General features: G+C 45.8%; 1 protein-coding gene across 4 annotated transcripts in view; it reads left to right on the plus strand.

The window, feature by feature from the left end:
* Nucleotides 1-24,700, plus strand: part of SHC2 (SHC adaptor protein 2) — a 103,847-nt gene that overhangs the window by 22,969 nt on the left and 56,178 nt on the right. The window contains exon 1 of one of the 4 annotated variants that reach the window (XM_068234071.1): nt 17,630-17,678. The exons of the other annotated variants lie outside the window; for them this stretch is intronic. The gene's annotated coding sequence lies outside the window, so the exon portion shown is untranslated. Of the gene's footprint in view, nt 1-17,629; nt 17,679-24,700 lie in introns of those variants that run through there. 4 annotated transcript variants of the gene reach the window in all.

A 24,700-nucleotide genomic window follows, 5' to 3' on the forward strand; every position in this document is an offset into this window, starting at 1 on the left:
AGTTGAAAATGACAGTTGGAAACCGGCAGTTGGAAAATGGCAGTTAAAATTTAAGAGTTGGAAAATGGCGGTTAAAAATGGCAGTTGGAAAATGGCAGTTGGAAAACGGCAGTTAAAATTTGACAGTTTAAAAATGGCAGCTGGAAAATGGCAGTTGGAAAACGGCAGTTAAAATTTGACAGTTTAAAAATGGCAGCTGGAAAATGGCAGTTGGAAAATGACAGTTGGAAAATGGCAGTTGAAAATGGCAGTTCAAAAATCGACAGTTGGAAAATGGCAGTTGAAAATGACAGTTTGGAAAATGGCAGTTGGAAAACTTCAGTTTAAAAATGACAGTTGAAAAATGACAGTTGGAAAATGTCAGTTGAAAAATGACAGTTGGAAAATGTCAGTTGGAAAATGACAGTTGGAAAATGGCAGTTAAAATTTGACAGTTGGAAAATGGCAGTTGGAAAACGGCAGTTAAAATTTGACAGTTTAAAAATGACAGTTTAAAAATGACAGTTCGAAAATGGCAGTTGAAAATGACAGTTGGAAAATGGCAGTTGAAAAATGGCAGTTGAAAAATGGCAGTTGGAAAATGGCAGTTGGAAAATGACAGTTGGAAAATGACAGTTGGAAAATGGCAGTTGAAAATGACAGTTTGGAAAATGGCAGTTGGAAAACATCAGTTGAAAAATGACAGTTGGAAAATGGCAGTTGGAAAATGACAGATGGAAAATGGCAGTTAAAATTTGACAGTTGGAAAATGGCAGTTGGAAAACGGCAGTTGGAAAATGGCAGTTAAAATTTGACAGTTTAAAAATGACAGTTGGAAAATGGCAGTTGGAAAATGACAGTTGGAAAATGGCAGTTGAAAAATGACAGTTGAAAATGACAGTTGGAAAACGGCAGTTGGAAAATGGCAGTTGGAAAATGACAGTTGGAAAATGGCAGTTAAAATTTGACAGTTGGAAAATGGCAGTTAAAAATGGCAGTTGGAAAATGGCAGTTGAAAATGACAGTTGGAAATGGCAGTTGAAAAATGACAGTTGGAAAAAGGCAGTTGGAAAATGACAGTTGGAAAATGGCAGTTAAAATTTGACAGTTGGAAAATGGCAGTTGGAAAATGGCAGTTGGAAAATAGCAGTTGGAAAACGGTAGTTAAAATTTGACAGTTGGAAAATGGCAGTTGGAAAATAGCAGCTGTAAAACGACAGTTGGAAAATGAGAGTTGGAAAATAGCAGTTGGATAATGACAGTTGAAAAATGACAGTTCAACTGTCATTTTTCAACTGCCAAATTTAAACTGTCATTTTATAACTGTCTTTTTTAAACTGTCATTTTCCAACTGTCAAATTTCAACTGTTTAAAGGACCACTACTGAAAAAGTAAGCAGTTAAAGGAGAATTGAAGTGAGAGGGATATTGAGGCTGCCATATTTACACTCACCTAAAGGATTATTAGGAACACCATACTAGTACAGTGTTTGACCCCCTTTTGCCTTCAGAACTGCCTTAATTCTACGTGGCATTGATTCAACAAGGTGCTGAAAGCACTCTTTAGAAACGTTGGCCCATATTGATAGGATAGCATCTTGCAGTTGATGGAGATTTGTGGGATGCAAATCCAAGGCATTAAGCTCCCATTCCATCACATCCCAAAGATGCTCTATTGGGTTGAGATCTGGTGATTGTGGGGGCCATTTTAGTACAGTGAACTCATTGTCATGTTCAAGAAACCAATTTGAAATGATTCGAGCTTTGTGACATGGTGCATTATCCTTCTGGAAGTAGCCATCAGAGGATGGCTACATGGTGGTCATGAAGGGATGGAGATGGTCAGAAACAATGCTCAGGTAGCCGGTGGCATTTAAACGATGCCCAATTGGCACTAAGGGGCCTAAAGTGTGCCAAGAAAACATCCCCCACACCATTACACAACCACCACTAGCTTGCAGAGTGGTAACAATGCATGATGGATCCATGTACTCATTCTGTTTACGCCAAATTCTGACTCTATCGAGACTCATCAGACCAAGCAACATTTTTCAAGTCTTCAACTGTCCAATTTTGGTGAGCTTGTGGAAATTGTAGCCTCTTTTTCCTATTTGTAGTGGAGATGAGTGGTACCCGGTGGGGTCTTCTGCTGTTGTAGCCCATCCACCTCAAAGTTGTGCGTGTTGTGGCTTCACAAATGCTTTGCTGCATACCTCGGTTGTAACGAGTGGTTATTATAACCAAATCTAACTCTGATCAAATCGGCGTGAACTAGATGGTGAGCAAATCAGCATGAACTAGATGGTGAGCAAATCAGCGTGAACTAGATGGTGAGCAAATCAGCGTGAACTAGATGGTGAGCAAATCAGCGTGAACTAGATGGCGAGCAAATCAGTGTAAACTAGATGGTGAGCAAATCAGTGTGAACTAGATGGTGAGCAAATCAGTGTGAACTAGATGGTAAACAAATCAGTGTGAACTAGATGCTGAGCAAATCAGTGTGAACTAGATGGTGAGCAAATCAGTGTAAACTAGATGGTGAGCAAATCAGTGTGAACTAGATGGTGATCTAATCAGTGTGAACTAGATGGTGATCTAATCAGTGTGAACTAGATGGTGATATAATCAGTGTGAACTAGATGGTGATATAATCAGTGTGAACTAGATGGTGATATAATCAGTGTGAACTAGATGGTGATCTGATCAGTGTGAACTAGATGGTGATATAATCAGTGTGAACTAGATGGTGATATAATCAGTGTGAACTAGATGGTGATATAATCAGTGTGAACTAGATGGTGATATAATCAGTGTGAACTAGATGGTGATATAATCAGTGTGAACTAGATGGTGATATAATCAGTGTGAACTAGATGGTGATATAATCAGTGTGAACTAGATGGTGATATAATCAGTGTGAACTAGATGGTGATGATGTTAGAACCATATCAGCTCAGACTCCTACTGTGTAGAGCTAGTCAATGAGATGCAAATAATTCCGAGTTGATGCAGAAGTATGCAACATTTGAATACAAATTAATGTAACTTAAAAATTGAAGGTGGAATTCAATTGGTCCATTTTCATAATTTATATAATCCTTCAAAACAGCATGCCTTCCATGTTATATATCAAAAGGTCGGAAAAGGTTGAAGAGCAAATGTGATTCTAAAAATCTAAAATTGACTGCTATGAGATAGTAAAAGATTGCTACTCAATTGGGTCATATTAGACCATAGTACAATTTGCTGAAAAGTAAATGAATGATTGTGCAGTTGCAGTCTCGTGTGCACCCACAGTGAACTTTTTTATATAAATCACAGAACGCATTCATTTATTAAAGCCCTAGCCCAGGCTCCAGTTTTTTTTTGTTTTTATTTCTGCTACACATGATAATATTATTAGCGATGCATAATATTCTGTGCATTAGGCAATTCATATATTTAAAGCAGCAAGGTGGCATAGTGGTTAGCGCTCTTGCCTTTTAGCACTGGGTCCCCAGTTCAAATCCCAGCCAGGTCAACATCTGCAAGGAGTTTGTATGTTCTACCCGTATCTGCATGGGTTTCCTCTGAGCACTCTGGTTTCCACCCACATCCCAAAAACATACAGATAAGTTAATTGGCTTCCCCCTAAATTGGCCCTAGACTATGATACATGCACTATACGATACATACATATGACTATGGTAGGGACTAGATTGTGAGCCCCTCTGAGGGGGGCCCTCTGTACTCTGTACAGCACTACGTAATATGTTGTCGCTATATAAATACTTAAAATAAATAATACCTAGCCTAGTGATAACTGGCTAGGTTCTGTAACTTCTTTCCCAGTTGAGATGACAATGTAATTTAATTTCACTGAAAAAAACTCTGTTCAGACTCCTTTCCTATCCCATCATCTCATACATAAGGTAGTCAGAGATGACCTTGGATGATGCAGCAGCCATTTTCTACCTGTAAGCAAATATTACCTGACTACACCCACCCCAACCTTTTGCTTAGAAATTAACTTTGTGTGACCAGTACCCCAGCTACAGCAGAGTGTCCTGATAAAAGCAATGTTGCAGTGTTGGCCACAAAGAGCTGATCTTTCAATATTTTGGGTGGAGCTGGAGAGCAAGAGCTGCTTGTTACTGGGAACAGGTGATATTCAGATGAATTAGGCTCAACAATGCAGGGAACTTTGCCTGTTTTGGTTTGTTGCCCTTTGTCAAGTGCCTATTTGCTTAGAACAACAAATGTGTGCATCAGCAAGGAATGGAGCTAGAGGGCTCAGCCAGCAAGATCATTTCAATATATTTATTGCAAAACTACAGATATGCCATGCACAAAATATTGTCGCTATGTAAGGCAAATGTACTATCCTATGCATTAAATAAACAGAAGGTTGATAAGGCCCTTTTAGCAATTTATGATGTTTCCTAGACTGTATTTGGATGTTGGGACTCTTTTTGCTGACTTTTAGGTCTGATGCCTTTAAAAAATATATTTAATAATCTATCTTTAATATGCATTAGTATAGGGGTCTAACAGAGAGAGGTTATTATAACGACAGCATGTTGTTGTTGGTTTTTTTTCATCCAAAGCCATACCTTCCTTTCAGTTTTGCTATTTATACTTTGAGGGTAGTTTCTGTCTGATAGGTTAGAGCCACAGGCCAATCAGTCCTGCTGTACAGATCTTGTCTGTGCTAATCAGCCATTTGTTCTGGCTAATAAGATGGGGATTTCCCTAATCACTGGAAACTATGAATAGCATCACTGTCACTGAATACAGTGTTATAGGCTCCATTTAGAAACAATTCTTTCTATTCTGTTTTAATTTTTTTCCTATTGAAAGGGCCATTGGGACATCAGAAGCTGGCAGAGAGAATCTGCTTAGCAGTCTTTACACAAAAATGGGGAAAAAGCACTACTTAGTTTTCACAAAGATGAGCAACATTTCTATTGTTCTCATAAGCAGTCGGTGCTATGGTCATTCATTTCCATGTGTCATGCAGGGACTCCAGATGCATAGACATTGCTCTGCAGCATCTGTAAATATAATAACTGTATGATGTATGGCTTAGTCAGATCAGTATTGTCTGCAGGAGCTATTAGTGACTGCTAGCAACACTCAAGGCATTAAGGCAAGAAAAAGCCTTCAGTGAGTGAAGTGCCATTATATTCTTGGTGTATGGCGTCATTATTTATTATTAGTGTACATACACTGGATGATATTATCATTGTCTGTTTATAAGATGCATGCTGGACTGTCTTGCAGTTTGGCTTTTGCCAGCTTGGAAGTTGAAAGCTTCTAAAAAGAAAGGCAAGCACATGATTCCATATTACAGTATAGTAGTAATATGGACTTTACACTACTTTTGTGTTTACTTCCATGCAGCCAGATATATATTTTCACCATTAACATATAATGATCATTTCATGGTCTGTTACATTGTTAATTTGGCAGAAAAGAAGACATCCATCCATCAAGTACAACCATAAAAAAAAAAAAGAAAGAAAAATCACAGTCCTGAACCTGCATATATCCCAGTTGATCCAGAGGAAAGCAAGAAAAACAAAACAATAAAACATTAGGGCCTGAGCCCACTAACGCAGTTGTGTCCGCTTCTGTCCACTTTTCAGCATCTTTGACATTGATGTGTAACTGAAAAGCAGACACAACTGTATCAGTGGGCTCAGGCCCTTACAAGGCTTGGACTAGTTAGCTTTAAAAGGGGAAATTCCTTCCCAACTTCTAATTGTAGTCTGATAAATACCCTGGATCAACATATAGTATTTATAACCATGGATGCCCTACATTGCAAGGAATCCAGACACAGATCATGTCCCCTTGTCCTTTGTACAAACCTATGGACAAAAAGCTCATTTTCCAAGCTTTAGTACTGCCCTCTGATATATTATATATATTATGTATACATGCTAACCAGGTCACCCCTTAGGCGTCTTTTTTCCAAGCTAAATAAGCCCAGTTTGTCCAACCTTTCTTGGAAAGTGAAACCTTCCATTCCTCTGATTAATTTAGTTGCTCGTCTTTGTATCTGCTGTAGAACATCATTGTCTTTTCTATACTGTGGTGCCCAAAACTGTATCCAATATTCCAGATGTAGCCTCACAAGTGATTGATACAGAGGGAGTAGTATACTAGCTAGTAGCTAGAAATAGTAGTATACTAGTAGTTGTAACGATCGGTAAAGCACAGAGAGGATCTGATTACCAGTGATCTGCAGAATCACTGGGAATACAGATGTATACCAGATTATACGTGATCTGCAGTATCACTGATAATCCGATATACTAGCTAACCTCTGTTCACCTGAGTAGAGTGTAGTGTTTGGTGTAACAGTAACACTTTGAGGACTAGGCCTCAGTGCAGCAAGGAGTACTGCACAGATTCCTTCCGCAGACCTGAGCTCCCCAAGACGGGAGGAGTCAGACTGACAGTAGGAAGGATAGTCTGAAAGTGACCCTCAGGAGGAAGGGTCGCTAACAGAGCGAGGAACCGCCTCTAACGGTAAGGTCGGTTCTCGAGGTCGGACAAGCCAGGTTGTACACACACGGACAGATAAAGTACAAGATCAGGAGGCAAAGACGGAGTCAAAGTACAGGCAGGGTTCAGCAACGGGGTATCAGATATATCGGGGTACAAAATCAGGAGGCAGAAGCAGAGTCAAGGAACGAGCCGGGGTTCGGCAACAGAGTATCAGAAATATCGAAGTACAAGATCAGAGTTCAGGAGGATAGTCAAGGCAGGCAAAAGTCATAACAGATAATCACAATCAAACTAGTACTTTAGCTATCAACAGAATCTAGCTAAGTGTAGGATTACAGCTCCAGCTGGTCCCGGCACACTTGCGGATCTGACTACGGATCTGGGTGCTCCCACATATGTGATCGCACGCCAGACAAAGAGCAAGTGAACAACCAGCAGTATATATACTCTAGGACCTTTCCAGGACCTCCCTAATTGCTGGTCCAATGAGAGCAGTGGAATTTGTCAGCTGACCCAGCTGGTCAGCCGACTCCCTTCTAACTGCTATTTAAACTCTGCCTCTGTGCTCGCGGGCGTGTAAGTCTGAATCTTGGTGGACTATCAGTCCCAGCCACACCAGTACTGTCATGCAATGTATCTAGTGCGGGGGCCGCCTCTGAAAGGATTCCGCCGTTACCAATGCGGATTCCGCCGCACTGCCTATGCGGCATGCGGCGTTTTTTCTGCGTTGTGACGCCATGCTGGACGCGGAAACGGCCGCCTCACCTCGAGAGACAGCGGCCTTTCCGCGTTTCCTTACAGTACCCCCCCCCCCCCCGAGGAGTGGACTCCGGACAACTCCCACCAGGTTTCTCGGGGTGTAAGGCATGAAACTCCCTCACCAACTCATCCGCATGCATACGGTTCCCAGGTACCCATTGCCTCTCCTCGATGCCATACCCTTTCCAATGTACGAGGTACTGTACCGAGTTTTGTACCTTGCGAGCATCTAATATTTTTTCCACTTCATATTCGGGTTGGGTATCTACCAACACAGGAGGAGGAGGAGTAGGACCCACCTGGACTGCAGGTTTAAGAAGGGACACGTGGAAGGACTTCACCCCCCGCATGCTGGTGGGAAGGTCAATGGTATACGTAACATTGTTAATCTTTTTAGTCACGGAAAATGGGCCCACAAACCTGGGACCCAGTTTGGCAGATGGCTGCTTCAGGGTCAAGTGACGTGTGGACACCCAGACTAGATCTCCTGGCTGAAACTTCCATTCCACGGACCGTCTCTTATCTGCTTGACCCTTCTGACTCTGGAACGCCTTCTGCAAATTCCCCTTAACAATTCCCCAATTGTCCCTGAGTGACCTCTGCCAATCCTCCAGTGCAGGAAATGGGGACGAGACAACTGGAAAAGGGGAGAATTTGGGTGACCTCCCTGTTACAATCTGGAATGGGGAAAACCCAGACGAGGAATTCTTTAAATTATTTTGGGCGAATTCCGCGAAGGGCAAAAATTTCACCCATTCACTTTGTGCCTCTGCAACGTAACATCTCAGGAATTGCTCCAGAGATTGGTTAATGCGTTCTGTCTGCCCATTCGTCTGTGGGTGGTAGCCTGACGAGAACGACAATTTCATGCCCATTTGGTGACAAAATGCCCTCCAGAATCCAGACACAAACTGGACTCCCCTATCAGACACAATGTCTTCCGGAATGCGTGAATGATAAACAATTTGGCTAATTCTTGAGCCGAGGTGAGTCCTTTCAGGGGCACAAAATGGGCCATCTTGCTAAACCGGTCGACTACCACCCAAATAACAGACATGCCTTCAGACCTGGGCAATTCCCCCACAAAATCCATGGACAGGTGGGTCCATGGCTCACTCGGGGTGGGCAAAGGCTGCAACCTTCCTACAGGTGCCAGCCGGGAGGGTTTACTCCTGGCACATACCGCACACTCCTTAACAAACTCCTTGCAATCTGTTGCCAAGGAAGGCCACCAAGCACACCTGGCAATCAGATCCTGCGTTCTGGCCGCTCCAGGATGACCAGCATTCTTGTGGGTGTGAAAGAGTTGCAGAACTTGTAACCGGAATGGCAGTGGGATAAACAAGACCCCTTTGGGTTTCCCCTCAGGAACATCCCGCTGAAAGGGACCCAAAATCTCTGTCCAATCCTCCCAAGTCTCCGTGGCGGCTAACACCAGTTTCTGCGGGATGATGGATTCAGGAGCGGGGGGCTGTGCTGTCTCAGGTTCAAAACACCTGGAGAGGGCATCTGCTTTGACGTTTTTGCTGCCTGGAGTGTACGTGATTATGAACCTGAATCTCGTAAAAAATAAGGACCACCGGGCCTGACGGGGACTCAGCCTCTTAGCCCCCTCGATGTATTCCAAGTTCTTGTGGTCAGTGTAAACAGTGATCGTGTGCTCTGCCCCCTCTAACCAGTGGCGCCACTCCTCAAATGCCAACTTAATAGCCAGAAGTTCCCGGTTGCCTATATCATAATTTTTTTTCTGCAGGTGAAAACCTGCGGGAAAAATAAGCACATGGGTGTAATCTGCCCTGCAACCCAGACCGTTGAGACAGCACCGCCCCCACCCCAACTTCTGAGGCATCAACCTCCACAATGAAGGGAAAGGACGTGTCAACATGCCTCAAAATTGGTGCTGAGCAAAATAATTTTTTCAATAGAGCAAATGCCGCCACGGCTTCAGGAGACCAGTGGTTGGTATCCGCCCCTTTTTTCGTGAGACTGGTAATTGGGGAAACTAACGTGGAGTATCCCTTAATGAACCTCCTGTAATAGTTCGCGAACCCTAAAAATCTCTGCAAGGCCTTCAACCCCACTGGCTGTGGCCACTCCAACACGGCTGTGACCTTGGCAGGATCCATTGAGAGGCCCGAGGTGGAAATTACGTATCCCAGAAACGTGACCGTGGTCACTTCAAATATACACTTTTCCACCTTAGCGTAGAGCCTATTCTGTCTTAATTTGTTTAGGACAAATTTCACGTGGACCCTGTGTTCGGAGAGGTTATTGGAGTAAATTAGTATATCATCCAGGTATACCAGTACGAATTTACCCAATACCTCCCGGAATACCTCATTGATTAGTTCCTGGAAGACGGCTGGTGCATTGCACAACCCGAAGGGCATCACTAAGTACTCGTAATGCCCGTCGGGTGTGTTAAAGGCCGTCTTCCATTCATCGCCCCTTCTAATGCGGATTAGGTTGTATGCCCCCCTCAGATCTAACTTAGAAAAGATCTTAGCAGTAGTGAGCTGCGTGAATAAGTCGTCTATCAATGGTAACGGATAGCGATTCTTCACCGTGATTTTATTGAGACCTCGGTAATCGATACAAGGTCGAAGACCCCCGTCTTTCTTCTTAACGAAAAAGAAGCCGGCCCCAGCAGGTGACCGAGAGGGCCGAATAAACCCCTTGGCCAAGTTGTCACGAATGTATTCCTGCATAGCCAACTTCTCGGGACCGGACAAGTTATACAGGTGACCCCTAGGGGGCATACAACCAGCACGGAGATCAATGGGGCAATCGAACGGGCGATGAGGAGGTAATTGATCAGCAGACTTGGGACAAAAAACATCAGAAAAATCGGAATATACCTCGGGAACACCCTCCCACGTAAACCTTGGTCTGACCCAATGTCACCTTCCCCAGACACTGCTGATGACAATGATCGGACCTATTGGTTACCTGGCCCGTAGCCCAGTCGATTTGTGGAGAGTGGGCTTGTAACCAAGGCATGCCTAGGATAATAGTGGAGGTTGACATATGTAAAACGAAAAACTGTAATTGTTCCCCATGCAGTACCCCTATCGTGACCTTCACCTGCGGAGTCTGTGACAGGGGACGATCCCGTTGCAGAGGGGAATCGTCTACTGCCGTGACCTGAATGGGGGGTATCACAGGAGTGAGCGGAATACCCAACTCCTGAGCAAACTCAAAGTTCATAAAATTGGCCGCTGAGCCTGAGTCAATGAAAGCCTCAGTAGCCACAGATTTCTTCTCCCATGTAACTGTACAAGGGAGAAGCAATTTCTTTTCTTTAAGGGGTGCAAGTGGCGTGCCTAGGGTGTCACCCCCCACTACTCCTAGGCAAATTTGTTTCCCGACTTGTTCGGGCAGTTGATCCGCCATTCTCCGCCTTCGCTTCACCTGGGTCAATTTCGAACAACCAATCTGCATTGGTTCGGGTGGAGGCAAGGCCGGAGGAGATGAGACAGATGAAGATGGTGTTACTAAGGGTGCAGCGGAGGGTGCCGCATATGATGTTACCCTGGCACGGTGACTGCCCCGAATCTGCCTCTGATGGCGTAATCGACGGTCGACTCGAATGGCCGATGTGATGGCCTCATCGACTGTCCTGGGCTCGGGCAAGGTTAGCATTAAATCGGAGACCTCCTCCGATAACCCAGACAAGAAGTAATCCATGAGGGCAAAATTATCAAATCTGGCCGTGACTGACCATCTGCGAAATTCTGCCGCGTAATCCTCGACTGAACCCCCGTCTTGCCGCAAAAGTTTGAGCTTCCGCTCAGAGGTTGCCGCAAGGTCAGGGTCGTCGTAAATTACGGCCATGGACTTAAAGAATTCCTCTACCGAGGTCAGAGCAGTATCGGTAGGAGGCAGGTTGTATGCCCATGACTGGGAGTCACCAGTCAGCAAAGTTTTAATAAAGGTGACCCGTTGGGTCTCAGTCCCCGAGGATCGGGGTCTCAACTCGAAGTACGATAACACTCTACTCTTAAAATTCCGGAAGTCAGACTTGTGGCCGGAAAATTTATCTGGTACGGGCATACGTATGTCAGCACTAGGAGGGGATCGCACTGAATCAACTGACGTCTGGAGAGTTCGCACAGAGCCTGATAAGACATCAATCATAGTCTTGTGGCTACCCAGCACTTGGTTGATGTTTTCCACCGAAGTGGCAAGTGCGCCCAGACGGTCAGTGTGTGCGTCCATTTGCATTATTTGGTCTAGCGTTCTGTAACGATCGGTGAAGCACAGAGAGGATCTGATTACCAGTGATCTGCAGAATCACTGGGAATACAGATGTATACCAGATTATACGTGATCTGCAGTATCACTGATAATTTGATATACTAGCTAACCTCTGTTCACCTGAGTAGAGTGTAGTGTTTGGTGTAACAGTAACACTTTGAGGACTAGGCCTCAGTGCAGCAAGGAGTACTGCACAGATTCCTTCCGCAGACCTGAGCTCTCCAAGACGGGAGGAGTCAGACTGACAGTAGGAAGGATAGTCTGAAAGTGACCCTCAGGAGGAAGGGTCGCTAACAGAGCGAGGAACCGCCTCTAACGGTAAGGTCGGTTCTCGAGGTCGGACAAGCCAGGTCGTACACACACGGACAGATAAAGTACAAGATCAGGAGGCAAAGACGGAGTCAAAGTACAGGCAGGGTTCAGCAACGGGGTATCAGATATATCAGGGTACAAAATCAGGAGGCAGAAGCAGAGTCAAGGAACAAGCCGGGGTTCGGCAACAGAGTATCAGAAATATCGAAGTACAAGATCAGAGTTCAGGAGGATAGTCAAGGCAGGCAAAAGTCATAACAGATAATCACAATCAAACTAGTACTTTAGCTATCAACAGAATCTAGCTAAGTGTAGGATTACAGCTCCAGCTGGTCCCGTCACACTTGCGGATCTGACTACGGATCTGGGTGCTCCCACATATGTGATCGCACGCCAGACAAAGAGCAAGTGAACAACCAGCAGTATATATACTCTAGGACCTTTCCAGGACCTCCCTAATTGCTGGTCCAATGAGAGCAGTGGAATTTGTCAGCTGACCCAGCTGGTCAGCCAACTCCCTTCTAACTGCTATTTAAACTCTGCCTCTGTGCTCGCGCGCGTGTAAGTCTGAATCTTGGTGGACTATCAGTCCCAGCCACACCAGTACTGTCATGCAATGTATCTAGTGCGGGGGCCGCCTCTGATGCGGATTCCGCCGTTACCAATGCGGATTCCGCCGCACTGCCTATGCGGCATGCGGCGTTTTTTCTGCGTTGTGACGCCATGCTGGACGCGGAAACGGCCGCCTCACCTCGAGAGACAGCGGCCTTTCCGCGTTTCCTTACAGTACCCCCCCCCCCCCCCCCGAGGAGTGGACTCCGGACAACTCCCACCAGGTTTCTCGGGGTGTAAGGCATGAAACTCCCTCACCAACTCATCCGCATGCATACGGTTCCCAGGTACCCATTGCCTCTCCTCGATGCCATACCCTTTCCAATGTACGAGGTACTGTACCGAGTTTTGTACCTTGCGAGCATCTAATATTTTTTCCACTTCATATTCGGGTTGGGTATCTACCAACACAGGAGGAGGAGGAGTAGGACCCACCTGGACTGCAGGTTTAAGAAGGGACACGTGGAAGGACTTCACCCCCCGCATGCTGGTGGGAAGGTCAATGGTATACGTAACATTGTTAATCTTTTTAGTCACGGAAAATGGGCCCACAAACCTGGGACCCAGTTTGGCAGATGGCTGCTTCAGGGTCAAGTGACGTGTGGACACCCAGACTAGATCTCCTGGCTGAAACTTCCATTCCACGGACCGTCTCTTATCTGCTTGACCCTTCTGACTCTGGAACGCCTTCTGCAAATTCCCCTTAACAATTCCCCAATTGTCCCTGAGTGACCTCTGCCAATCCTCCAGTGCAGGAAATGGGGACGAGACAACTGGAAAAGGGGAGAATTTGGGTGACCTCCCTGTTACAATCTGGAATGGGGAAAACCCAGACGAGGAATTCTTTAAATTATTTTGGGCGAATTCCGCGAAGGGCAAAAATTTCACCCATTCACTTTGTGCCTCTGCAACGTAACATCTCAGGAATTGCTCCAGAGATTGGTTAATGCGTTCTGTCTGCCCATTCGTCTGTGGGTGGTAGCCTGACGAGAACGACAATTTCATGCCCATTTGGTGACAAAATGCCCTCCAGAATCCAGACACAAACTGGACTCCCCTATCAGACACAATGTCTTCCGGAATGCGTGAATGATAAACAATTTGGCTAATTCTTGAGCCGAGGTGAGTCCTTTCAGGGGCACAAAATGGGCCATCTTGCTAAACCGGTCGACTACCACCCAAATAACAGACATGCCTTCAGACCTGGGCAATTCCCCCACAAAATCCATGGACAGGTGGGTCCATGGCTCACTCGGGGTGGGCAAAGGCTGCAACCTTCCTACAGGTGCCAGCCGGGAGGGTTTACTCCTGGCACATACCGCACACTCCTTAACAAACTCCTTGCAATCTGTTGCCAAGGAAGGCCACCAAGCACACCTGGCAATCAGATCCTGCGTTCTGGCCGCTCCAGGATGACCAGCATTCTTGTGGGTGTGAAAGAGTTGCAGAACTTGTAACCGGAATGGCAGTGGGATAAACAAGACCCCTTTGGGTTTCCCCTCAGGAACATCCCGCTGAAAGGGACCCAAAATCTCTGTCCAATCCTCCCAAGTCTCCGTGGCGGCTAACACCAGTTTCTGCGGGATGATGGATTCAGGAGCGGGGGGCTGTGCTGTCTCAGGTTCAAAACACCTGGAGAGGGCATCTGCTTTGACGTTTTTGCTGCCTGGAGTGTACGTGATTATGAACCTGAATCTCGTAAAAAATAAGGACCACCGGGCCTGACGGGGACTCAGCCTCTTAGCCCCCTCGATGTATTCCAAGTTCTTGTGGTCAGTGTAAACAGTGATCGTGTGCTCTGCCCCCTCTAACCAGTGGCGCCACTCCTCAAATGCCAACTTAATAGCCAGAAGTTCCCGGTTGCCTATATCATAATTTTTTTCTGCAGGTGAAAACCTGCGGGAAAAATAAGCACATGGGTGTAATCTGCCCTGCAACCCAGACCGTTGAGACAGCACCGCCCCCACCCCAACTTCTGAGGCATCAACCTCCACAATGAAGGGAAAGGACGTGTCAACATGCCTCAAAATTGGTGCTGAGCAAAATAATTTTTTCAATAGAGCAAATGCCGCCACGGCTTCAGGAGACCAGTGGTTGGTATCCGCCCCTTTTTTCGTGAGACTGGTAATTGGGGAAACTAACGTGGAGTATCCCTTAATGAACCTCCTGTAATAGTTCGCGAACCCTAAAAATCTCTGCAAGGCCTTCAACCCCACTGGCTGTGGCCACTCCAACACGGCTGTGACCTTGGCAGGATCCATTGAGAGGCCCGAGGTGGAAATTACGTATCCCAGAAACGTGACCGTGGTCACTTCAAATATACACTTTTCCACCTTAGCGTAGAGCCTATTCTGTCTTAATTTGTTTAGGACAAATTTCACGTGGACCCTGTGTTCGGAGAGGTTATTGGAGTAAATTAGTATATCATCCAGGTATACCAGTACGAATTTACCCAATACCTCCCGGAATACCTCATTGATTAGTTCCTGGAAGACGGCTGGTGCATTGCACAACCCGAAGGGCATCACTAAGTACTCGTAATGCCCGTCGGGTGTGTTAAAGGCCGTCTTCCATTCATCGCCCCTTCTAATGCGGATTAGGTTGTATGCCCCCCTCAGATCTAACTTAGAAAAGATCTTAGCAGTAGTGAGCTGCGTGAATAAGTCGTCTATCAATGGTAACGGATAGCGATTCTTCACCGTGATTTTATTGAGACCTCGGTAATCGATACAAGGTCGAAGACCCCAGTCTTTCTTCTTAACGAAAAAGAAGCCGGCCCCAGCAGGTGACCGAGAGGGCCGAATAAACCCCTTGGCCAAGTTGTCACGAATGTATTCCTGCATAGCCAACTTCTCGGGACCGGACAAGTTATACAGGTGACCCCTAGGGGGCATACAACCAGCACGGAGATCAATGGGGCAATCGAACGGGCGATGAGGAGGTAATTGATCAGCAGACTTGGGACAAAAAACATCAGAAAAATCGGAATATACCTCGGGAACACCCTCCCACGTAAACCTTGGTCTGACCCAATGTCACCTTCCCCAGACACTGCTGATGACAATGATCGGACCATCTGGTTACCTGGCCCGTAGCCCAGTCGATTTGTGGAGAGTGGGCTTGTAACCAAGGCATGCCTAGGATAATAGTGGAGGTTGACATATGTAAAACGAAAAACTGTAATTGTTCCCCATGCAGTACCCCTATCGTGACCTTCACCTGCGGAGTCTGTGACAGGGGACGATCCCGTTGCAGAGGGGAATCGTCTACTGCCGTGACCTGAATGGGGGGTGTCACAGGAGTGAGCGGTATACCCAACTCCTGAGCAAACTCAAAGTTCATAAAATTGGCCGCTGAGCCTGAGTCAATGAAAGCCTCAGTAGCCACAGATTTCTTCTCCCATGTAACTGTACAAGGGAGAAGCAATTTCTTTTCTTTAAGGGGTGCAAGTGGCGTGCCTAGGGTGTCACCCCCCACTACTCCTAGGCAAATTCGTTTCCCGACTTGTTCGGGCAGTTGATCCGCCATTCTCCGCCTTCGCTTCACCTGGGTCAATTTCGAACAACCAATCTGCATTGGTTCGGGTGGAGGCAAGGCCGGAGGAGATGAGACAGATGGAGATGGTGTTACTAAGGGTGCAGCGGAGGGTGCCGCATATGATGTTACCCTGGCACGGTGACTGCCCCGAATCTGCCTCTGATGGCGTAATCGACGGTCGACTCGAATGGCCAATGTGATGGCCTCATCGACTGTCCTGGGCTCGGGCAAGGTTAGCATTAAATCGGAGACCTCCTCCGATAACCCAGACAAGAAGTAATCCATGAGGGCAAAATTATCAAATCTGGCCGTGACTGACCATCTGCGAAATTCTGCCGCGTAATCCTCGACTGAACCCCCGTCTTGCCGCAAAAGTTTGAGCTTCCGCTCAGAGGTTGCCGCAAGGTCAGGGTCGTCGTAAATTACGGCCATGGACTTAAAGAATTCCTCTACCGAGGTCAGAGCAGTATCGGTAGGAGGCAGGTTGTATGCCCATGACTGGGAGTCACCAGTCAGCAAAGTTTTAATAAAGGTGACCCGTTGGGTCTCAGTCCCCGAGGATCGGGGTCTCAACTCGAAGTACGATAACACTCTACTCTTAAAATTCCGGAAGTCAGACTTGTGGCCGGAAAATTTATCTGGTACGGGCATACGTATGTCAGCACTAGGAGGGGATCGCACTGAATCAACTGACGTCTGGAGAGTTCGCACAGAGCCTGATAAGACATCAATCATAGTCTTGTGGCTACCCAGCACTTGGTTGATGTTTTCCACCGAAGTGGCAAGTGCGCCCAGACGGTCAGTGTGTGCGTCCATTTGCATTATTTGGTCTAGCGTTCTGTAACGATCGGTGAAGCACAGAGAGGATCTGATTACCAGTGATCTGCAGAATCACTGGGAATACAGATGTATACCAGATTATACGTGATCTGCAGTATCACTGATAATTTGATATACTAGCTAACCTCTGTTCACCTGAGTAGAGTGTAGTGTTTGGTGTAACAGTAACACTTTGAGGACTAGGCCTCAGTGCAGCAAGGAGTACTGCACAGATTCCTTCCGCAGACCTGAGCTCTCCAAGACGGGAGGAGTCAGACTGACAGTAGGAAGGATAGTCTGAAAGTGACCCTCAGGAGGAAGGGTCGCTAACAGAGCGAGGAACCGCCTCTAACGGTAAGGTCGGTTCTCGAGGTCGGACAAGCCAGGTCGTACACACACGGACAGATAAAGTACAAGATCAGGAGGCAAAGACGGAGTCAAAGTACAGGCAGGGTTCAGCAACGGGGTATCAGATATATCAGGGTACAAAATCAGGAGGCAGAAGCAGAGTCAAGGAACAAGCCGGGGTTCGGCAACAGAGTATCAGAAATATCGAAGTACAAGATCAGAGTTCAGGAGGATAGTCAAGGCAGGCAAAAGTCATAACAGATAATCACAATCAAACTAGTACTTTAGCTATCAACAGAATCTAGCTAAGTGTAGGATTACAGCTCCAGCTGGTCCCGGCACACTTGCGGATCTGACTACGGATCTGGGTGCTCCCACATATGTGATCGCACGCCAGACAAAGAGCAAGTGAACAACCAGCAGTATATATACTCTAGGACCTTTCCAGGACCTCCCTAATTGCTGGTCCAATGAGAGCAGTGGAATTTGTCAGCTGACCCAGCTGGTCAGCCAACTCCCTTCTAACTGCTATTTAAACTCTGCCTCTGTGCTCGCGCGCGTGTAAGTCTGAATCTTGGTGGACTATCAGTCCCAGCCACACCAGTACTGTCATGCAATGTATCTAGTGCGGGGGCCGCCTCTGATGCGGATTCCGCCGTTACCAATGCGGATTCCGCCGCACTGCCTATGCGGCATGCAGCGTTTTTTCCGCGTTGTGACGCCATGCTGGACGCGGAAACGGCCGCCTCACCTCGAGAGACAGCGGCCTTTCCGCGTTTCCTTACAGTAGTGTACTATCTCAAGATTGTTTTAATTCCTGGTTTATGCATCCTAGAAATGTATTTGCTTTATGGTGGCCATATATTTAGCGATTTAGCTGTACGATCGACCATTCGATTTTATCATTTTATAGAATTGACAGTATATTGAGTGTGTTCCAGAATTCCCAATCGATGAAAAGTGGCTGCTATCATGTCGAATCGACCAGCTTAGTCGATCGAGCAGGATGCAAGATATTGGTCGATCGCACAGGAATCGGCTACTATTCACATGTCATGCGATTGACTCTGAATCGATTTTGCATTCAGAGCATGGAGACTCATCATTTGTCAGATCAAACGTGAAGGTGAATCGCAGGTGAATCGCATAGGATATCATTTGTAGTGTGTGGGTCACTAGTCGATCGACTTTCAATCAACAATACTGAATCCTTAATAAAGCAGATCGCTTTGTCAGTTGAATCAGAATTGCTAGATATATGGCTAGCTTTAGTTGCCGCTGCTTGGAATTCCATATGATTATATGACTTCACTTGTTTTCAAAATGTATTCCCAAGTCCTTCTCCAAGTCTGATGTTCCCAGCTGTATGCCACTTAGCTAATATGGTGCTCTACTGTTGGCATGTCCAAGGTGCATGACTTTACATTTATCTACATTTACTACTTCATAATGGGCAACAGTACCATACATTGCTGTAGATACATTGTGTTATTGATTTGACTTCTCTCAGCATATCTGAGTTTACTCCTGGCCATCTAGGGCTGTTTCACACGTTGGAAACCTAAGAAGTTGCCTGTGGTACCTTTGGTATGGGGGGAGTACCAGAGAACCAAGTCAAATACACTATGTTTTATGGAATCATTATATATAGCTGCAATGTTAAGGCGAGATGATAAGGCCCAATGGTATACAAGTGAAAAACACATTCTGAGGATATGCTGCAAAATCTAGACCTCCATAGCGAAACAACCTCCAGTGATTAGCATAGCTTTGCGACCTGATGGGCTTATTATGTACAACACAGAAATATCCCTCTACACTGAATCTCTAGACTATAAAACTTAACTTTTAATAAAATACTAAAAGAGCAATCTGGCTAGTAGATATCTTATGTCACTTGCAAATATTGCAAATATTGCAGGGCCTACTCTGTCAGTCAATTGGGAGATAGCTAGTTGCCATCCAAGGTTCTATTGCAATATAGATAAATATTAAGTTACACAACCCCCACCAAACAACCCAACATGTTTCACTTCAAGACGAAGCTTTTTCAAGGGAAAAGTGCTTTTAAAAAGTGCTATTAGTGATAAGGTGCAAAGATAACATTCTAAAAACAAGTATAAGATATAGCCTATAGGCTCATGACATTATAGCAGCCATGACATAATAGGCTTATGACATTATAGGCTGCTATAATGTCATGAGCCTATAGGCTATATCTTATACTTGTTTTTAGAATGTTATCTTTGCACCTTATCACTAATAGCACTTTTTAAAAGCACTTTTCCCTTGAAAAAGCTTCGTCTTGAAGTGAAACATGTTGGGTTGTTTGGTGGGGGTTGTGTAACTTAATATTTATCTATATTGCAATAGGACCTGGGATGGTAACTAGCTATCTCCCAATTGACTGACAGAGTAGGCCCTGCAATATTTGCAAGTGACATAAGATATCTACTAGCCAGATTGCTCTTTTAGTATTTTATTAAAAGTTAAGTTTTATATTCTAGAGATTCAGTGTAGAGGGATATTTCAAAATCAGGGTCTGTTTCAGTTATGGGCTTATTATGTAACTGATTGATAATTGATTTAGATTTAGATTGATAGAATTGATTTAGATTTGTTCTTGGTAGATAACAAAACAGAAATGTGCCTTCAAGGAAGGCATTTACGATTATTCAGGTTGGAGTGAGCATATGAGGTCTCCCACAATGCATCGCTGCTGTATATGCAGATCAGCCTTTTGTTGTCCCTGTAAGCTAAACACACCTTGAGAAGCACTGGAATGCAATGATGTGTCAGCTTGTTAATTGTACAGAGCCGCACTAATCCAAAATGCACACAGACTGTTTCGGACTGGTAAATCCTCATCAGTAAATGGCATGGATTAATAAAGCTCTGTGGGGTAGGACTTGAAACACAGTTACCGATTGCCCAGCAAGCTCATGGTGAATCAGAACTCGTACTTTGTAAATTGTCACTATAGCTAGTAAACTACTGTCAAATTAGTAATTTCACATTTATGGAAATGTACATGCCACTATTGTTATAGGGGGAAGTGGGGTGAAAGTGAAAAGGGGGTTAAATGGCCAGGACCGGGCATGTGAGCAGCTAATACAGTGACGTTTTCAAACTACACAGCACTGTATGTATTTGTACGTGTGTCGCTGGATGTCCTGATGTGTATTTCCCTCAAGTTTTTGTACTATGTACAGTGCTACGGAAGATAATGGTACTATATAAATACAATAATAAGAAATAATAAGAAAGCTGACTATTCTGTGATCAATGCAATCAATTTTAGTTTCAGATTTTTGTTAAAAAAGCTTGCAAATCAAAGGGCAGGGTTGCCTGTAATTGTTGCCACAGCCATACCTACCAATGAAAAGGCTGTGGGTCATTATGGAGGCATAGCTGTGATGGTGTGAGCTGTTGGCTGTGCTCCCTGTGCGCCCCCCCTTCCCGCTATGAATGACAACAATGTGATTCAAGGGCTTTGTATGGACTGCGTGGAGTATCTGGAGACCTTTTTTATATTGCAGAAATGAAATATTTCTTGTTAGTGCTGCACAAGGCTAAACATGACTTTTTGGTTCTTTACATGGTGTCATTCATACCAATGTGGTATTGTGTGCACCACCGATAGCCATCTTGCATTCTGTATTTTGATACATTACAGTGTCACTAAGAGCTGGCAACTGTAACCAATTTCTTAGCCTTCAGTAGTTTATCAAGCCTGATCTCTGCCATATCGAGACATAAAAAGTACTCAGTCAGTGGCGTTAAACAGCGCTCAGTTACCTGGTGAGCGATATGTACATGAAGTTAATCAGGACTTTGTTGAGCATGTCTGCCTGCAGATGCTTCTGGATGATATGATGTCATATACCTTTGGACAGTTTCCCAGTTATATATGGCAAACAGATTGTTGGCCAGAGATAAATGCCTAGGGACCAGCATTGGTCTTCTTGTACAATATCGCCTCTGGGTGTCAAATCTGGTCTTTATTCAATCTGACATTGCTAACTTGACTTTCTTCCAAAGTTTCTGGTTTTAACTGGTGTGCAATTAGGTCACCACACTTTCCTTATTTCTATAAATAGGATAACAGATCTATTCAGAAATAGACTACCAACAGAGACACTAGGGGAGTTTACTAATTCTGTTGCACAGCTAGCGATACAAAACATGAGCAGTGTGCATCCGATTCACTTATGCTGTATGTAGCAGTGCAGCTTGGTTTACAAATCATAGCCCTTTAAAGTGACACCAAAGCGAAAAAAAACTTATGATATAATGCAGGGGTCAGGAACCTTTTTGGCTGAGAGAGCCATAAACACTACATATTTTAAAATGTATTTCCGTGAGAGCCATACAATATGTTTCAAACTGGGACAGTAGGGCTCACGTCCCTGTTGCCATGGTGATGTGTATACAGTTGATCTGCTGGGCAGCGGAAGTCCCAGACACGTCTTCAGCTTCTCTTGGGTTTCAGCAACTTCCCCGAGAGCCAGACAGGAGAAATACCAACTAACAGCTTGTACAGTTAACTAGCTGACTTGGAAATTGATTCAGTTTGTAGGATGAAATCCCCGCACTTTGGCCCAATAGGCTGCCTTTCAAGTGACAGACAGCCTATTGGACCAATCAAAGTGCAGGGATCTTGTTATACAAAATCACTGGACCTCACTGGTCCAGAGTGGGACAATTGCAGCAGCCGTTAGTTTTGGGGGTAGCGCGAGTAAGCTAGTAGTGTGCATGCTACAGGCGTAGCGTGCCTACTTTGAAAATTTTACTTGCGCTGCCACACTAAGCTGCGCTGCTTGAGCAGTGTAGCTTAGTGAATCAACCCTACTGATTTGTATGTGAGCCAGATGTAGCCATCAAAAGAGCCACATCTGGCTCCTGAGCCATAGGTTCCCTACCAGTGATATAATGAATAGTATTTGTAGTACGGATAATTAATAGAACATTAGTGTAACGATCGGTGGGCGCAGAGAGTATCTGATTACCGGTGATCTGCAGTATCACCGGAAATACAGATATATACCAGATTATAAGTGAACTGCAGTCTCACCGATAATCCGATATACAAACTAACCTCTGATCACCCGAGTAGAGTGTAGTGTTTGGTGTAACTGTAACACTAAGAGGACAAGGCCTCAATGCAGTAAGGAGTACTGCACAGATTCCTTCCGCAGACCTGAGCTCTCCAAGACGGGAGGAGTCAGACTGATAGTAGGAAGGAATATCTGAAAGTGACCCTCAGGAGGAAGGATCGCTAACAGAGCGAGGAACCGCCTCTAACGGTAAGGTCGGTTCTCGAGGTCGGACAAGCCAGGTCGTACACACACGGACAGATAAAGTACAGGATCGGGAGGCAAAGGCAGAGTCAAAGTACAGGCAGGGTTCAGCAACGGGGTATCAGAAATATCGGGGTACAAAATCAGGAGGCAGAAGCAGAGTCAAGGAACGAGCCGGGGTTCGGCAACAGAGTATCAGAAATATCGAGGTGCAAGATCAGAGTTCAGGAGGATAGTCGAGGCAGGCAAAAGTCATAACATATAATCACAATCAAACTAGTACTTTAGCTATCAAATATCTAGCTAAGTGTAGGATTACAGCTCCAGCTGGTCCCGGCACACTTCAGGATCTGACTACGGATCTGGGTGCTCCCACGTATGTGATCGCACGCCAGACAAAGAGCAAGTGAACAACCAGCAGTATATATACTCTAGGACCTTTCCAGGACCTCCCTAATTGCTGGTCCAATGGGAGCAGTGGAATTTGTCAGCTGACCCAGCTGGTCAGCCGACACCCTTCTAACTGCTATTTAAACTCTGCCTCTGTGCTCGCGCGCGTGTAAGTCTGAATCTTGGTGGACTATCAGTCCCAGCCACACCAGTACTGTTTTGCAATGTATCTAATGCGGGGGTCGCCTCTGATGTGGATTCCGCCGTTACCAATGCGGATTCCGCCGCACTGCCCATGCGGCATGCGGCGTTTTTTCCGCGTTGTGACGCCATGCTGGACGCGGAAACAGCCGCCTCACCTCGAGAGACGGCGGCTTTTCCGCGTTTCCTCACAGTACCCCCCTCCCGAGGAGTGGACTCCGGACAACTCCCACCAGGCTTCTCGGGATGTACAGCATGAAATTCCTTCACTAACTCGTCCGCATGCATGCGGTTCCTAGGTACCCATTGCCTCTCCTCAATCCCGTACCCCTTCCAATGTACGAGGTACTGTACCGAGTTCTGTACAGTACGTGAATCTATGATCTTCTCCACTTCGTACTCGGGTTGGGCATCCACCAACACGGGAGGAGGAGGAGTAGGACCTACCTGGACTGCTGGTTTAAGAAGGGACACGTGGAAGGACCTCACCCCCCGCATGCTGGTGGGAAGGTCAATGGAATAAGTAACATTATTAATCTTCTTGGTCACGGAAAATGGGCCCACAAACCTGGGACCCAGTTTGGCAGATGGCTGCTTCAGGGTCAAGTGACGTGTGGACACCCAGACTAGATCCCCTGGCCGAAACTTCCATTCCACGGACCGTCTCTTATCTGCTTGACCCTTCTGACTCTGGAACGCCTTCTGTAAATTCCCCTTAACAATTCCCCAATTGTCCCTGAGTGATCTCTGCCAATTTTCCAGTGCTGGAAATGGAGACGAGACAACTGGAAAAGGGGAAAATTTGGGTGACCTCCCTGTTACAATCTGAAATGGGGAAAACCCAGACGAGGAATTCTTTAAATTATTTTGAGCGAATTCCGCGAAGGGCAAAAATTTCACCCAGTCACTCTGCGCCTCAGAAACGTAGCATCTCAGAAATTGCTCCAGGGATTGGTTAATGCGTTCTGTCTGCCCATTGGTCTGTGGGTGGTAGCCTGACGAGAAAGACAATTTCATGCCCATTTGGTGGCAAAATGCCCTCCAGAATCCAGACACAAACTGGACTCCCCTATCAGACACGATGTCTTCCGGAATGCCATGCAGCCGGAAAATGTGAATGATAAACAATTCAGCCAGTTCTTGAGCCGAGGGGAGTCCTTTCAGGGGCACAAAATGGGCCATTTTGCTAAACCGATCGACTACCACCCAAATGACCGACATGCCTTCAGACCTGGGCAATTCCCCCACAAAATCCATGGACAAGTGGGTCCATGGCTCACTCGGGGTGGGCAAAGGCTGCAACCTTCCTACAGATGCCAGCCGGGAGGGCTTACTCCGGGCGCACACCGCACACTCCCTAACATACTCCTTGCAATCTGTTGCCAAGGAAGGCCACCAAGCACACCTGGCAATCAGATCCTGCGTTCTGGCAGCTCCAGGATGACCAGCATTCTTATGGGCGTGAAAGAGTTGCAGAACCTGTAACCGGAATGGTAGTGGTATGAACAAGACCCCTTCGGGTTTCCCTTCAGGAACCTCCTGCTGAAAGGGACCCAAGATCTCTGTCCACTCTTCCCAAGACTCCGTGGCGGCTAACACCAGTTTCTGCGGAATGATGGATTCAGGAGTGTGAGGCTGTGCTGTCTCAGGTTCGAAACACCTGGAGAGGGCATCTGCCTTGATGTTTTTGCT

The sequence above is a fragment of the Hyperolius riggenbachi genome, chromosome 1 (assembly GCF_040937935.1).
Source record: "Hyperolius riggenbachi isolate aHypRig1 chromosome 1, aHypRig1.pri, whole genome shotgun sequence".
NCBI lineage: Eukaryota > Metazoa > Chordata > Amphibia > Anura > Hyperoliidae > Hyperolius > Hyperolius riggenbachi.